The sequence below is a fragment of the Suricata suricatta genome, chromosome 15 (assembly GCF_006229205.1).
Source record: "Suricata suricatta isolate VVHF042 chromosome 15, meerkat_22Aug2017_6uvM2_HiC, whole genome shotgun sequence".
Lineage (NCBI taxonomy): Eukaryota > Metazoa > Chordata > Mammalia > Carnivora > Herpestidae > Suricata > Suricata suricatta.
In genome coordinates, this window is record NC_043714.1 from 29,032,218 (window position 1) to 29,049,990 (window position 17,773).

The 17,773-nt window shown below is 35.3% G+C and overlaps 1 pseudogene; it reads left to right on the forward strand.

Moving 5' to 3' along the window:
• Nucleotides 1-13,007: 13,007 nt before the first annotated feature.
• On the forward strand, nucleotides 13,008-13,662 carry LOC115279257 (annotated as a pseudogene).
• The last annotated feature ends 4,111 nt before the right edge of the window (nucleotides 13,663-17,773 follow it).

The following is a 17,773-nucleotide window of genomic DNA, read 5'->3' on the forward strand; positions in this document are numbered from 1 at the left end:
TAACCTCACTCTATATTTAATGATATATTATTGATCATCTTTGCATATTGTTATGGACTGAATTGTGACCTCTCCCCCGTTCATATTGAAGTCCCAACCCCTAATGTTACTATATTTGAAATAGGGTCTCTAGAGAAGGTACAAAGATTAAAAGAAGTCATAAGGGTGTGGCTCCAATCTGATAGGCTTAGTGTCCTTGTTAGAAGAGGAAGAGGCACCAGAGTGCTCTCTGTCTGAGCACACAGTTTATGTGAGATACAGTGAGAAAGGCACCCTCTGCAGGCTTAGGAAAGAGTTCTTACCAGAAACCAACCCTCCTGACACCTTGATCTTGGACTTCCAGCCTCCAGAACTAAGAAAATAAATTTCTTTTGTTGAAGTTACCTAGATTGTGGTGTTTTGTTAGGGCAACCTGAACAGACTATACATAAAATGTGTTTCTATAACCACATTTTAATCATGACATCATATCTTCTGTATATCATAATTTATTTTTACTTTCTTATTTTCAGCTATTTCAATTTCCTAAATATATTTCAATCTTTATTTTCATAAGAAAAATTGTCAGAAAGACTTCTAAGTATAAAGCAAAGCACATTTAAAAATATTTTTGGTCCATGTTGGTAACTATTAGGCCAATCTATACTTCTGTGAGCTATGTGAAAGTGTGACCATTTCACAGTATCTCCACATATAAAGAGATTACCATTTTTCAAAAATCTCTGTAAATCTAGTAGTCAAAAATTATGTTTTATTTTTTACTCCATTTGAAATTTTAAATGTAATTTGTAGGGAATTGATTATATTTGTGATTATATTTTATAGTGATTTGATAGCTAATTTTTATTAGCCTTTGTCTCAACTTAGTGATTTGCATATGCATATCTTTATAGGTATTAATTTTTAATTTATATAAAATATGCTTGTAATTTATCTATTTTTTATTGCAAGAAAATTATGTACAGAGCCAAGAGATTGTTATAAATGATGTCTATTTCAGTGACACTAGAAACACATTTATCCATGAGGAGGTAGCATTGAGAGGTAGTTGAGCATAAAGAGCATGGGGAGTATTTGATTTCCACATCACCATTTCTTTTTGACTGTAGCTACTGCTTTTTATAAAATATTTACTTCTACTGTTAATACCTTATGTGATATTTCCCAGGGCAAACTCATTTTACACCTTCTAGATAGTTAGTAAATATCCTATATACTTTTGCTGATTAATATTTTAAGTCTGTAACTTCTTATGTTCATCTGAACCCAATTTTACTCTTCTGTTTTCTCTCAAAGAATGACCTAACCACCCACTCAGGTTCTTACATCAACAACATGGGTGCCATCTTTGATTTATTTATTTTCTTCAGTTTACATCTAATGAGCCAATACTTTGGTAACTACAACAAACATTTATTGATATGCTGCTCTATATCAGATAATGTTCTAGACTTTTGGTATACAGCAGGAAACAAAGTCCTTGTTTTGTAGAGCTTATATTAGTGTGTGCATGTATTAGGATGCAGTCAGAATACAGAAATGAACATAGAACACCTAATTTAAAGAATTATTAACTAGTTACAAGCAAGTAACTATTAAGAGATAAAGAGAACCCTATAGAACACAAGAATAGTAGATACAAAGATCAGCTACTACTACTGGGGCTGAGAGCACAACTGAAGGAAGAATCAAACTTAGAAAAGACTTCCCACTCCAAAGACTAAAATTTAGATCTTTTTGGAAAGAATCTGCTTTTAGTCCCATTGGATACTAGAGGATTTGCCTGAGGAGTCACTGGCAGGGACTGGCAAACAGGAAACTGCCTGTTGGGGAATGATGTGCTTAGAAGTCACCCATTGGGGCACCAGCAAAACATCCTGGAATGCTTCTTGCTGGAGTACCACCAAGACTTGTTGAGAAATTTTTCACTGGGTATCTGGTAAATCTTGTTGGCATACCACCTGCTGAAGTGCTCTAAAATTCCCTGGGAGTCCCTCCACCTTGCCTAGACTATCTGTGAAACTCACTGGAGAGTAAATGCCACTGGATGTCCTGCACTGCTGGCCTTGCACTGTGGAGTAGGAGCCAAAGCATACGAGGGCTGGAACCATTCCTCTTGCAGTGTTCTTCTTGTGCTCTTCCACTTACAAAGTTTAATATTGTGCCAACTGGGGAAGTAGAAATGTTTGCAAGATTCAGATTCAGTATCACAAACAAGGCTGATAGTTTTTAGATAGACTTTTTAACAAATAGTTGTTAAGTGGCACAGTCTATTTCTTTGGTTATAATAACAAAACAGCTCTAGGCTTCCATTTAACCAGATAGAGATACAACATTTTAAGTAAGGTTGTCAACTATTCCTTGAAATGTGAAGAAACTGATTCCTAAGAGTCATTTTATCCATTGCTAGCTATACTAAGATAATCCTCTAATTCTGTCACAGTCTTATTGAATATTATGTTATCTAAAAACTAAATTTTTAAGGTTAACCTGTTACAATTTGTATATAAATTAATAATGAGTACAAGAATATAGAAGAAGAAAATAGCATATAAAAACACATACATAGATGAGCAAAGAGAAAATAAATAAAGCTACTATATATCTTGATTCCATAACTGGTCACAAGTCTGTAATTGATCTATAATTGTCATATGACTGCCTTTTCTACTGTCATTCTATATTACCTTGGTCCCATCAGGAACCTCATTTGGTTATGGTTTTACCTGTTGAAGTTACTCAAACTCTCATTCCCAAAGGATCTGATTGTTCAACAGTCCTTTATTGGTTTTAGTTTTTAAAATTTTCTTTTAAGGACTAAAAGTCATCCCAGAGAATCTTCTGGTTTCTAGACATAGTGCTCTTTTCCCTCAATTGTGTAGCATTTACCCAGATTTTCCTTGATAAATGGGATCAACACTCCTGAAGATAACTCCTTTTTTCTATTGATTCAAGAGTCCCTGATGGTCATATGAGAGACCCACCTTACAACTTAATGGAACCATTGTTGTGGTTCCTGGTGAAATTTCTCCCTTGGTGACTAAACCCTTCAAACTAGCAGAACTCAAAGATTTCAGGAGAGGGCAGAAGTGATGGGAGTGCCTTAATCAGTTGAAGAGTGAGAGGACCCAGTTCAGTGATTACCCTTTGATTCTAGGACTCATGTATTCTGGATCTAGGTGAGACAGCACCATAATATGATCTCTAATTCAAAGGATATTTACCATCCTCTAAGACAATTCATTTGCTTCCCAACTGACCACAATTCTGGGAATTTAGTAAGTAATTACACCTTCCAATTAGACCACCTGTCTCTAGGTGATGGAGTATATGGTAAGATCAATTATTTCCATAGCCTTGAAATTTTGGTGCATGACATTTGCTTTGAAATGCATTCCTTTTCCAGAAATAAATTCTGTGAAGAATGCCATGATGATGGATAAGAAATTCATCTAGCAGTTTGCGGTATTTGTGCTGGAAGATGAATTGCTGGCTTGGCAAGCAATTCCATATTCAGAGTATGTGTCTATTCCAAGTGAGATGGGGTTTTGACCCTTTTACCATGAATTAGATTTAGTGTAATCAGTCTGTCACCAGCTGGCTGGTTAGTGCCTTGGGAATTAGTGCCATATCAGCAGTTTAGTATTGGTTTCTGCTTTTTGCAGATTAGATACTTAGTAGGAACAATTGCCCGGTGAGAGTTGCTAAGGGCATATATGTCCATGAAATTGAGCCCATATAAAGTCTCCATTTATGACCTTATGGCCGCTTCACTTTGGGGCTTATTCAGAAAGTACTGGGGTTTCTGAGAAAGAAAGTTGATCAACATCCACAGAGCAGTTTATATTGTCTACCTGATTATCAGAGTCCCTTCAATAATGGCTGCACTTTGCATCTAGTGTATAATTACTGCCCTTATTGGATGATGTGTTCATCTTGTCTTTGATAACCAAATGTTGCCACTTGGCACATGTTATATGGAGTGTATAGGATCCATTGAAATCAGAAAGATCATCTAAATGATAGTATTCTAATACCTGTATAAGACTTTTAAAAGATAATACCTATCAAAAATAGAGATGTTTGGAGTGCCTGCATGGCTCAGTTGGTTGAGCATCTGACTCTTTCTTATGTTTTTTTTTTTAATTTATTTTTGAGAGACAGCAGAAGCAGGGGAGGGTAAGAGAGAGAGGGAGATACAGAATCTGAAACTGGCTCCAGGCTCTGAGCTAGCTGTCAGCACAGAGCCTGATGCGGGGCTCGAACCCATGAACCGTGAGATGACCTGAGCTGAAGCTGGAAGCTTAACCAACTGAGCCACCCAGGTGCCCCAGCATCTGACTCTTGACTTCCACTCAAGTCATGATCCCAGGATCATGAGATTGAGTCCCATATCAGGCTCCAAGCTGAGTGTGGTGCTGCTTAAGATTCTCTCTCTCTTTCTCTCTCTCTCTCTCTCTCTCTCTCTCTCTCTCAAAAAAATATAGAAATACTCAATTCACTTATGTATTTCTTCATTCCGTAGTGAAAAGACTGTCTCCTGTGACTCTTTGGAGGGTGTATTTGGGATGAGTTTGCAGGTCATATGTGATAAATTTATGCCAATATTCCTATATCCTTAAGACTTTATCTTATAAAATTTAATCCCTATATCCTTAAGACTTTTTAATTCCCTCATTACATTGTGACTGAGAATTTGGGAATATGCATCTCATCTACTGTAGGCCACAAATGAATTCATGTTTCAGTCAACCAAGTAATCTGTTGGTGCCACCTTCACCTCCACGAAGTGACAACTTTAATTTGGAATTTCTAATAAGTGCACCGATATCAATGAGATATTAATATATCTGTCTGAGAAAGCAGTGAAGCACCAGTGAGATTTCTGAAAATCAGTAAATAGAAAACCTAGCTCTCCAGTTTTCAGACTGTGGTTTTAGCTAAGAACTGAAGGACATGAGCTTGGCATTTGCTTTCAGTAAGTATCTTCTGTGAAGATACTATGTAGTATTTGTAGTCACTACCACTGCCATCACAGTCGAGTGCAGCACACATTTGAGTCCCAAAATACTTGTTTTTGTTGGCATATTATCACGATCAGTGACGGGGGCAGTTTCATTCACTTTGATTCCACTGTATGCCATGGATTACACCGAGCCTATTTACTCTTGGAAAGGATCTACGACTTGAGCTCAAAACCACATCAAATCAGTATTAAAATTCCATCTTGAAGGTCTAACTCCTGAAAATACTCTCAGTACCAATTCTGTCCAGTCAAGAGACAGACATTGCACTACTAATTTGAATAGGGAAAAATTAGTGTAAAGGCTATAAAGAATTTAATTTAATAAAATACTTATTAACTCCAAAAGGGGAATTACAACTAAGCAGTAAATGTATTGTGTGTGTATGTGTGTATGTGCGCACGTGGACCACCTCATCTTTATCCATTCATTTGTTGATGGACATTTGGGCTCTTTCCATAGTTTGGCTATTGTTTATAAATTAGTTATAAACATCGGGGTGCATGTACCCCTTTGAATTAATATTTTTGTATTTTTTGGGTAAATACCTAGTAGCACAATAGCCGGATCATAGGGTAGTTCTATTTTTAACTTCTTGAGAAATCTTCATACTGTTTTCCAGAGCAGATGCACCAACAGTGCAAGAGGGTTCCCCTTCCTCTATATCCTTGCCAATGTCTGTTTTTTATGTTGTTAATTTTCACCATTCTGACTAGTGTGAGATGGCATCTCATAATGGTTTTTATTTGTATTTCCCTGATCATGAGTGATGTTGAGCATCTGTCTTCTCTGGAAAAAAAAAATATCTGTTCATGTCTTCTGCCCATTTCTTAACTGAATTTTTTGTTTATTGGGTGTTGAGTTTTATGAGTTCTTTATAGATTTTGGATACTAACCCTTTATCTGATATGTCATTTCCAAATATCTTCTCCCATTCCATAGGCTGCATTTAGTTTTGTTGTTTCCTTTGCTGTACAGGATCTTTTTATTCTGATGAAGTCTCAATAGTTCTCTTTTGCTTTTGTTTCCCTTGCCTCTGGCAATGAGTCTAGTAAGAAGTTGTTTCTGCTGAGGCTAAAGAGTTTGCTGCCTGTGTTCTCCTCTAGAATTTTGATAGATTTCTGTCTTACATTTTGTCCATTTTGAATTTATTTTGTGTATGGTGTAAGAAAGTGGCCCAGTTTCATTGTTCTGCATGTTGCTGTTCAGTTTTTCCAATACTATTTGCAGAGACTGCCATTTTTCCATTGGATATTTTTCCTGCTTTGTTGAAGATTAGTTGGGCATATAGTTTTGGGTATTATAAGAAATGTAAAGTGATCTTTAAGCACTCAAAAATTAGATTCCTTCCTCTCCTTACTTTTCTTTCTTTTATAACATGAAAATTTTCTCTACTAATACAGAGGCTTCATGTAATAGTGTTCATTCCAGATCATGAAATATCTATGAATTTGTTCACATTCTTCTGTATGTTTTTTATTAAAGTTGAAGTCATGTGTATTCGTGATTAAATTAATTCATAAGTTTTCAAATAGATTTTGTGGCTATTACAATCATATCTTTTTGTTATTTTAGTATTATTTATTATACTTTTATACTGCTTAATGCTGTTAAAGATAAATCCTACTATTTTATGAAGGTTGGTTTTTCCATATTTCTTAAATCTGTTGTTAGTTAATGGACATAAAGAGAAAGAGAGACTTCAGGTTTAGTCACATTACTTTGTATCTCTGTCTCAGTTTCCACGTCTGTAAACAAGGAGTATTAATAGCACCTACTCCATCGGGTAAGGTTGATGAATTATTCCAAGTGCTACCTTAATCTAGGAATATGATTCTCAATTCTGTATTCGTTTTTGTGATCATTCTGAATTGTGGAAGTTAAGCAAGTTAAAATTCTTTTTATCAGAAAGAAATGGTAAAAATGGATTGAGATCCTCCAATTACTGGTAAAATCAGTGGCTTATAAGCTAGATACCTTTACTTACTTTGTTTTGCAAAGAGTCACCATAAACTTAACTTTAACCTCCCTCCATTCTAACTCTCTGCAAACCTAATGTGTCATTACTTTATTTATTTTGAAGTCACATTAATTATTTCTAAATAAAATTAAGCCAATATATACTACTTATTATTTACAAGAGAAATTTTCTCCTTCAATATCAGAATCCTTTTACAGTAGCTTCCAGCGTTAGGCATCAACATGATAATATATCACATTATAAAATGCCTATTAAAAATATATTCAGATGTGAAGATTTTTAAAAACAACTTCACATATTTTTTTTCTTAATTTCATGTCAGTGACCAGCATTCAAAACCAAGGGCAGGTTACGTGTAGTACTAAACAGTGTGAAACAGTTGGTAGCTAAAGACTGTATTTCTTATATTTAAAGAAACTGCCTTGACCTCTGAGAATGTGAGAAATTAACAGAAGTAGACAATTCTGGTAATATTTTTAAACCTGAAATATAGGACCTCTATTAGAAACTTAGAACATACTTTCATACTAGCTTAATCGTGATCATTTTGCACTCTTCTGAACCTCTGTAATCCTTGAGAGCTGTTCAGAAGTGCTGAGAATTAGAGCTGAAAAGGTAGACAGAAGTGTAGGCAGTATTAATAATAAGAGCTGTTGTATATTTGCATTTACAACATTACAATCATCCATCTTCAAACTCTTGGAACTCCAACATTTGACATGATACTTAAAATCATTCAAATAAAATCCATACTGAAAAATTATAATGAATATGAAGGAATCATACTTATCAAGAACAAACTCTAAACTAGGGAAATTATGAGTTTTCTAATCAATTTAATGATAGAATATGACCCACATGTTAAGGTAAATACTGTAGCTATAGCATGGCTAATAAATATCAACAATAAATGTTTATTCAGTTCGTATGCATCAAGATTGATCTATGTTGTGAATACTTCCCATTCCAGTATTAAACGTGAGAACAAATACACTGTGTCCTCTGACAGTGTTTTTCTTTTAGTTGGTAAGTGTGCCTGGTCTTTGTCACAGTACTTATTCAAATCTTAATATATTTTTAGTTATTTACTTATTTTGAGAAAAAGAGGGAGAGAGAAAGTAGAGGAGGGGAAGAGAGAGAGAGGGAGAGAGAGAGAATCCCAAGCAGGCTCCAGGCTGCCAGCCTGAGCCCAATATGGGGCTCGATTTCACCAACCTTGAGATCATGACCTGAGCCAAAATCAAGAGCCAGGTTCTTAACCAACTGAGCCACGCAGGTTCCCCCAAACCTTAATATGTTTTAAAATTCAATTATGCAACCTATCTATTACAGAATGATGTATCAGACAGAACCTAAACACATTTCTCTTAATTTGAATTGATTTGCATTTAATAAGCACATTTGCAAGAATGTAGTTTTCCAATGATAACAATAATATGTAAAGGAAAATACAAGTGCAAAAGCATGCTAAAATAATCTACCCTCAAATTCAATTTAAGCAGGTATATATTTGTTACTTGAAAATACAGCCAGCCATATATTTTCCAGAGCAAGTGCTCTAAGAAACTACAAGCTATCCACAGCAAGGCTTTTTTTTAAAATTCTTTACTAATATAGATATTAATGGAATACAATAGTTGCTAATGGGCTATTGAACAACAGGATAGAAAGAAAGCTGGACTGGGGTGATGTATGCCAATTAGCAAGTTCTTAGAGTAGCCACAGGGTGAAGCACTGGTAGTTCCAGGCATCAGTCTAAGCAGCAGTAAAGGAGGATTCAACCCTGAAATAGGCCACACCTGAATTTCTACCTAGTTGGAGATTTCATGTTGCGTGATCAACTTATAATTAGCATGATATATGACAGGAAAAGTTTTCGTTTAAAAAAATAAGAGATTCTGAATATAATTATCTTACTAGAATTTGACTAGAATAACCAAACATTTCTCCAGTGAAGAATTAAACATGACCCTTTGGGAGAGTGAAAGGAGTTTCAGAGCATGTCAAACTTTAAATTTTATGAAGCAATAAAAATTTTCAAAGAGCCGGCTAACTTCATATTTGCATATGAACTATGACCAACGATTCACTCTGAAAACAATGTGAGGGTAAATTTACAATTTAGCTCAGACTCTGCACAGCATGGTGTAAATGAATCAAACAATATACTATAAATTTCATGGACAGTTAAGTTTTAGTTCGAGTGGTGTAAATCACAGGTGGGCTCCCATTACAGATAGATATATTGTTGGGATGATAAAAACAGTGAAGTTAAAAAAAAAAGTCTTATCCTACTTTAAGTATCTGAGCTTCGGACGAAAGAGAAACTCAGTGGGGGAGATAACCAGTGGTGATAGGAACAGAAAAGAACTAATCCCAGTGCCAAAAATAAAAGGAAGAATCAAAGCTTAGCCACCTGTGTGACCTATCTGAACAATCCTAGGGTGAAATGAATCAATCCAACTTCCAATTTGTGGCTGAGCTGTAGAAATGGACCTAGAAAAATCTAAGAGGATTGGTTGGGGGAGAGGGAAGGGGAGCCTGCTGGGTAGTTGTTTGATCAAGCTCAACTTTGCTCCATCGGATGAAAAAAATCAAACAGTTTTACTGTGTGTTGGTGGAGCATTTATGGATTTTAATTCTGCCGTAATGTACATGTTCATTTTGGTTAGGAATGGAGTCAGACAGGCCAATTCACCTAACACATTTAATCTGTATTTATCAAACTTTCAACTCCATTTCTTTCATTGATCTGAAAACCTAGAAATTCAGAATTCATAAATAAAGTTTAGCAAGAAAAATCAAACAGTTGGAATCACAGATGTACCTGGTAGGTTTGAAGATTTAGATGCATTTTCAAAGCCTAAATACGCCTGCATTAAAACGTTTAATACAAAAACAGATATATATGCATTTTCAAAGCCTAAATAAGCCTACATTAAACCATTTAATTCAAAAACAGAATAAAAGTCTATTGATATTAAGTTTTATTACAATTTATAATCATCTTGTTATCCACTCTCCTCAGGGAAAAATAATATTTCATTACAAAATTTGCATGTCTGTAAATCTTCTGAAACTAGTAAAAATTACCTTTTAGTAAATTTGCAAGTAAAAACAATAGAACATATTTACAAAGCTGATAAGAGGTAAATATGTCAAGACAATTACATGCATCATTCTCTATGTTACCTAAAAAAAATTGTAGTAAGGTATTATTAAGGAATATTTTTTCATTATTTTCAGTAAGATTTTTATTCAAAAATGCACAGTCAAGGAAAAAAATTCTCTTTTAGATTCTCCTCAAGACCTATCGAGTGCTAAATGTATAGCATAAGTATAAATGGGAAGGCCAGAACAGTTTTTATATTGGATTTTATGGTCATTTTAAGTAGACGTGTAAAAGGAAAAAAGGCAGGGGGAGGGGTTGGAGTTATTTTTGAACAAAGGTATTCATCCTGATCTCGTGTTTATAGGAGAGACTGAGGATTCAGGCTCTCTGCAGAACAACTACTGAACTATATCAGGGAGTCTCTTTCTACATGTTTAATGTGGAAATAGCTTGTATTCTTCAGTTGCATTTAACCATTCAAGAGGTGATCACAATCAGGAAAAGTATTAAGACTATGAAAAAGTTGTACATATGTGTATTATAATAGTTGCATTTTATTATCCAGTTAATTTGGCGGAAAAATAGTACTAATAGTGGTGGTATTGGGACTAGACAATGTTGTCTGTGAATGAAGATAAGGAATGAGTGGATCTACAGTCGGATTCCAGCTCCGCCTCATTCTTGTTGCATAAGGCTGCTAAAGTTACTGCGTTAGTGAGCTCCATTTCTTTCATCTACAATATGGAGATGTAAAATTGAATTTTAAAACAAAACATGATACCTTAGGGATCTTAAGCACACATTAATATTTAATTCTTATTAATAACATTTTTATACCATAACAGTAATTGGTTAATATCATTGTATATATTAATATATACCTATATATATTAATTGTAGTATAATACATGTTATAGAGCAGGCATACATCAACTATTTTTGGGTAAGTGATAATAAAAAATACTGAAGAGACAAAAAAATTATTTCATTTACTTGGATTCAAATTTACAAAATTTTGTGGCTAGGTAAGGCATTCAGAGTTCATGCCAATCCATGGAAAGTGATGGAGTTTTTTTAAATTGATGAATCCCTTAGTAATTTGAAGTGCTTCATTAGAAGAATTTTTGTAAATTGTTTGCAAGAACAGCAGGATTGCTCATGCATAAACTTAATGAATTAACCAATAAATAAATTGGCAAGATTATTAATGAGATGCATGCTTATTCAGAAATTCTTTAGTGGCTTGTCTACAGGATCTTTAGAAGACTTTTGTGAGTTTTCTCAGATTCTTGCTTATCTTTACCTGTCAAGAGTGGCACATGAAGGATATCAAGAAAATTTGATTAATGTGGGTAATTTTTATATGAATTCACATTAAAACTAAAATATTAAAAAAGGATGATACAAACCAGTACTATTTAGGAAGACTATTTCTATACTCAGACTAGAATTATGTCAACCATGTTTAACTTGGCTAAACTAATGAATTATCAACATATCATTTCAAAAACCACATAGGACTTAGTAAAGAATTTTCCAAGGTAAATGACATGATATCAAAATTTTATTCAAGACTGTATATTAAACCTGGACTTTGCCAAAACATTGAAACATAACAATGAGGAAGACACATTCTCTTCTTCCCTGTCAAGGGGAGAAGCAGACAATGCATCAAAATTTATAATACAGGCCCTTCTAACATCCTCTTTGTCCATCAAAAGTAAGCTTCCTGTAAATTAAGAAAAAAGAACAAGTTAAAGCATGAGGTATAATTTACCACAAACATCCTGATTCTCCAATCTCCTTTGCCACTGCAAAAAACTAAGTACTCCCGACATTTTTCTTTAAGTCTAGATTTCATCCTTACAATTTTTGTGAACCTCAGTGGAGCTGTTATAACCAATTTATTGGAATTTATATGATGCATGAAATGGTTTTACTATTCTGGGTTGAGTTTTCATTAATAGGATAAACTTGGATGATATAGTTTTTCTGTGTTTAACTTTTAAAACTAAATTTAATTTGAGCTGTAACATACTTACAGGAGAGTACATGGGTCATAAGTGTTTAGCTCTCAGTGTATCACTACAAAGTGAACACCCATTTAACCATCTGCCTGCCCAGGAGATTGAATAGTATCAAGTCAGAAGTCCCTATAATCCCTTATCCAGTTACTACTTCCACTCATCTTCTTAGAGGTAACAACGTTCTTTTAAAGTCAACTGCTTGTGTTTAATGTTATGTTTGTGAGATTTATCATTAGTGCTGTTTATAACAGTAAATTATTCATTCCACTGCTATGGAATAATTAATTATATTATTAGATCTCAATGTATTTATTCATTCTATTGTTTGATATTTGATGTATTATCATAAATAAATAATTGGTGTATTATTATAAATAATGCTTCTCTGAATATTACTGTATATGACTTTCAAAGGACATATGTATACATTTCTCTCAGATGTATGTTCAAAAGTGGAATTGTTCTTTTATAGGATTTATACATGTCAAGTTTATGTAATGAAAGTATCTTCTTAGGTTGTTTTCCACTGTTTAAATGTTGCCTGACTTTTTAAATTATGAGACTGAGCACTACCTACTGCGCTAACGAGGCACCTTGACTTTTTAAATTAAACGTTTTGTTGGAGCACATGGGTGTCTCGTTGGTTAAGCATCCAACTCTTGATTTCAGCTTATGTCATGGTCTCACAGTTCGTGGGATTGAGCCCCACATCCGGCTCTGAGCCGGGTCTGAGTTGACTTGAGATTCTCTCTCACTCTCTTTCTCTCTCACTGCCCCTCCTCTACTGCTCATGTTCTCTCTCTTTCTATCAAAATACATAAACTTTAAAAAAATCTTTAAGCTTTGCCGCATCTACTGCAAGAATGAAGACCATTCTCAGCAATCAAACTGTCGATATCCTGGAAAATGTTGACATAACTCTCAAGGGACGTACTGTTATTGTGAAGGGACCCAGAGGAACCCTGCAAAGGGACTTCAATCACATCAATGTAGAAATCAGTCTTCTTGGAAAGAAAAAGAAGAGGCTCAGAGTTGACAAGTGGTGGGGAAATCAATAGGAACTGGCTACTGTCCGTACTATCTGTAGTCATGTACAGAACATGATCAAGGGTGTTACACTGGGCTTCCATTACAAGATGAGGTCTGTGTATGCTCACTTCCCCATCAACGTTGTCATTCAGGAGAATGCTTCTCTTGTTGATATCCGAAATTTCTTGGGTGAGAAATACATATGCAGGGTTCGGATGAGGCCAGGTTGCTTGTTCTGTATCCTAAGCCCAGAAAGATGAGTTAATTTTTGAAGGAAATGACATTGAACTTGTATCAAACTTCAGCTGCCTTGATTCAGCAAGCCACAACAGTTAAAAACAAGGATATCAGGAAGTTTTTGGATGGTATCTATGTTTCTGAAAAAGGAACAGTTCAGCAGGCTGATGAATAAGATCTACGTTGTCCAGCTACAGAAACAGCAAGATGCCAGATGATATTTGTGATATTTTAAAGATGCAATAAAAGCTGTATTGATTTGGGGAAAAAAGGCTTCAAGAATTTTGTTAAATTAATAAACTGTTTTTTAAAGATAATCTATTTCTGGTATCTAGTTTCTTTCATTTAACTGTACATTAATGCTTGTGCCATTGCAACACTTTCTCAATCACTGTGTATTTTTGTTGGGGTACCTGAGTGGCTCAGTTGGTTAAGTGTCTGGCTTTGGCTCAGGTCATGATCTCACGATTCATGGGTTTGGGCCCCGCATCAGGCTCTGTGTTGACAGCTAGCTCAGAGCCTGGAGCCTGTCATCCGTTTCTGTGTCTCCCTCTCTCTCTGACCTTCCCCTGCTTGTGTTGTCTCTCTCGGTCTCTCAAAAATACAAAAAAAAAATAAATAAAAAACATTAAAAAATTTACTGTGTATTTTTGTAAGCCTTGATGTAGCAAACAGTCATATGCAGTCAGGACACCGAGACTTTTCTTTCTAGGAAGCAGCTTTATTCATGCCAGCACAGGCTCAGTGGGCTAAGACCCCAAAGGCTGAGCCTTGAGCAGAGCAGGAGTGGAGGGGTAGTGGGGTGAGGTTGCCTTTTGTACAATTTTTGCTTCTTTGTCTCCTATATATGGTAACATACAGTCTGAATGGGTGGTCTATGTTAGAGTCATGAGGAATGTCACACACAAGCACATAGCCAGATTGCCTCCCTTGTCTTGAGGTTTTCACCACATTCCTAGAGAGAGGCTCTACCATATTGATGCACAGTTGGTTATGCATTTGAATTTTATTGTTATTTAGATTTTTTTTCTTGATTCTTAAGAACTTACTATTTTGTTGCATTCCCAGTGCCTTTCAAGATTTTTTTTGTCTTGCTTTTCTAGTTACTCTTCATTGTCTTCAGCTTATCTGTCATTGGAAACAATGGCAATATTTTCCAAGTAATAAAACAATAATGTATATCCCACTTACTTTCCCTTGCTATTATGAACTTTATAAAGACAAACATAGAAAACTTGATGCATTGAGCTTAATGACATGCATGTATACCATTACCTTTCTTCCACTGCTGCATCCCCTGATGATTTATCCATATATACTTTCTTATTTACTCTCCCTCATTTATTACTTTGTCCTTGTTTATGTACTTCCTCTGTACTGTAGTCTCTGCCATGATCATTATAGAAAATCATCTATGTTAAAGATTGAATTGTATCATCCCAAAATTTATATGTTGAAGTCTGCTCAAGTACCTCAGAATGTGTCCTTATATAGAAATAGTGCCATTGCAAGTGTAATCAGTTAAGATGGGGTCTTCTTACTGGAGAAGAGTCAGCCTCTAATCATATATAAATGGTGTCCTTATAAAAAGAGAAAATTTAGACAAAAACATGCACATAATAAAACACATGAAAACATGAAAGTGGAGATCAAGTGATGGCTCTGCAAGTCAACCACTTCCAAAATTGTTACCAAATTATTAGAACCTGGGAGATAGGCATGGAGTAGATTTTCCCTCCCAGCCTCAGACTGCTGGCACTTTGTCTCAGACTTCCAGCTGCTAGATTTGTGAGAAAATACATTTGTGTTCTTTAAACTACCCAGTATTTTATTGTGGCAGCCCTAAGAAGCTAAAATTCTCTACAAGGCTTACATGTCCAAAACAGTGGACTCTCAGTTCATCAATTTCCTTATTAACAATCAACTTCTGTGGTTTTAATCACTCTTTCACACTGTTACCAATGAGAACATTTCATCATCTTATTTTACCAGAATGACTAACCCAAACATGTCACTTTGGCAGAATTCCCTTTTGTAATAAGCATGTTCTTCCAAACTAGATCATAGATGCTTATCCATTAACTACCTTCTTTTTGCTCATTCTTTCATTCCATTCCTTAGAAGCATATATACCATGATTAATCATTCCAGTAAAAATACTATCAAATAAAGGATGGAAATGCAAATATCAGGCCAATAGTATCTAATACCAAGTGAATAAATGTTAATATGAACTAAAATAAGTAGAGATGGTTGAGAAACCAAGATGGTGACATAGACTCCTGAACTTCCCTCTTCCCATGGACACACCAAATGTACAGTTACACACAGAGCAATTTCCTCTAAGAGAAATCCAGGAGCTAGCTGAGTAACTACTATGCAGAGGACAAATGAGAAAATACCCACACTGAACATATAGGAAAGGCTGAGAGACATTCCCACCATAAACCTCCTTCCCCTCATTGCCTTATATCAGGAGGAACACCTAACTGCCAGTTTTCCCCTGAGGAGCAAAACATCTAGTTCTGAAATCCTGTGGGATATGTGTGCAAGGGTCCTATAGCACTAGAGCAAGCAGAGAAGCAGTTCTCAAGTGGTGTGGGAGCACCCCCTGTCGCTATAACCCTAGGGTTCAGTGATGAGAGGGTAGGCAAACCACTCACCTCTCAGTATTTCCCTGCTAGATGCCTACTGCATACTCTATAAGCTGATGCCTGAGGGTCCCTCTTCTAATTAGCATGTATCTAGGGACTAGCTGTAATCCTCCCCAGAGACTAGGGGAGCTCCTGGACTTCCTCCTGCCTTCTCCCTCCAGTTCACTCCAACAATAAAATGAAGTCACCAGCATCTCTTTGAAAGAAATTTGTTACAGTTAAAATCAGAGTACTCTAGTATTATAATGGTGGTGGATAAATTATTTGTAACTAGTACAAAGGTTAAAAGACAATAGTAATAAGAATATAACTCTAATGGATAATAGTAATATCCATTACTGTTAATGGATAAACAGTATAAAAATATATAAATTGTGCCATAAAAACATAAAATTTGGAGTGGGGTGTAGTAGTTTTAGTGTATTTAAAGCAAATTGTTATTAGCTTAAAATAGACTGTTATAACTATAAGAAGTTTTATTTAGGCCTCACGATAACCATAAAGCAAAATCCTATAGTAGATACACAAAAGGTAAAGAGAAAGGAATCCAAGTATACCACTATAGAAAATCATCACATGACAACGGAAGAGAGCAAGAGAGGGAAAAAGGCAAAAAGGAATTACAAAACATTCAGAAAATAATTAAGAAAATGACAATCTTAAGTCCATGCCAATCAATAATTATTTTATGTGGAAACATCAAAGGCCTCTACTTCATTGTTCAATTAAAAGACATACAGTGGGTGAATGGTTAGAAAGACAAGACTGAATGGTATACTGACTAAAAAGATTGACTTCAGCCTTAAGAAGAAACAGAGACTGAGGGTACGTCAGTGGCCCAGTCAGTTCAGAGTCTGACTCTTGATATTAGCTCTGGTCATGGTCGCAGGGTTTATGAGTTCCAGCCCTTAGTCGGGCTTGGCACTCACAGCATGGTGCCTCTTTGGGATTCTCTCTCTCCCATTCTCTCTGTCTTTTTCTTTCTCATGCTCTCTTTCTACCAAAGTAATGATAAACTTAAAAATAGAAGAAGAAACAGAGGCTGAAAATGAAGGTATTGAAAAATATATTCCATGTAAATAGAAACCAAATTTCTTAGAAAGAATGGGGAGTTATACATAGACAAAATAGACTTTAAAAACTATAATAAGAGACAAGGTCAATATATAATGATAAAGAGATCAATTCATGAAGAGAATATAATGATTGTAAATATTTTTGCAGTCAATATCAGAGTATTTAAATATGTAAAGTAAATATTAACAGATCAGAAGGGAGAAATAGACAGCAATACAAGAGTAAGAGGCTTCAATACCTCAGTTGGGAACAGTAGGAAGGTTCCTCAAGAAAATAAAAATAAAGCTACCATGTAATTCAGCAGTTCCACTTCTGAATATATCCTTAGAAAAGAAATCACTATCTCAAAGAGATGTTTGTACTTTTGTGTTTATTGCAATATTATTCATAGTAGCCAGTAGTTGTATGGAAACACCCAAAGTGTTGGTGGATGAAAGGGTAAAAAAAATGGTGGGGACACCTGGGTGGCTTAGTTGGTTACGTGTCCAGCTTCTGCTCAGGTCATAATTTCATGGTTTGTGAGTTTGAGCCCTGCACTGGGCTCTGCATAGAGGGTGCAGAGCCTGCTTGGGATTTTCTCTCTCTTCTTCTCTCTCTGACCCTCCTCAAGTCTCTCCTTCTGTCTCTCTCTG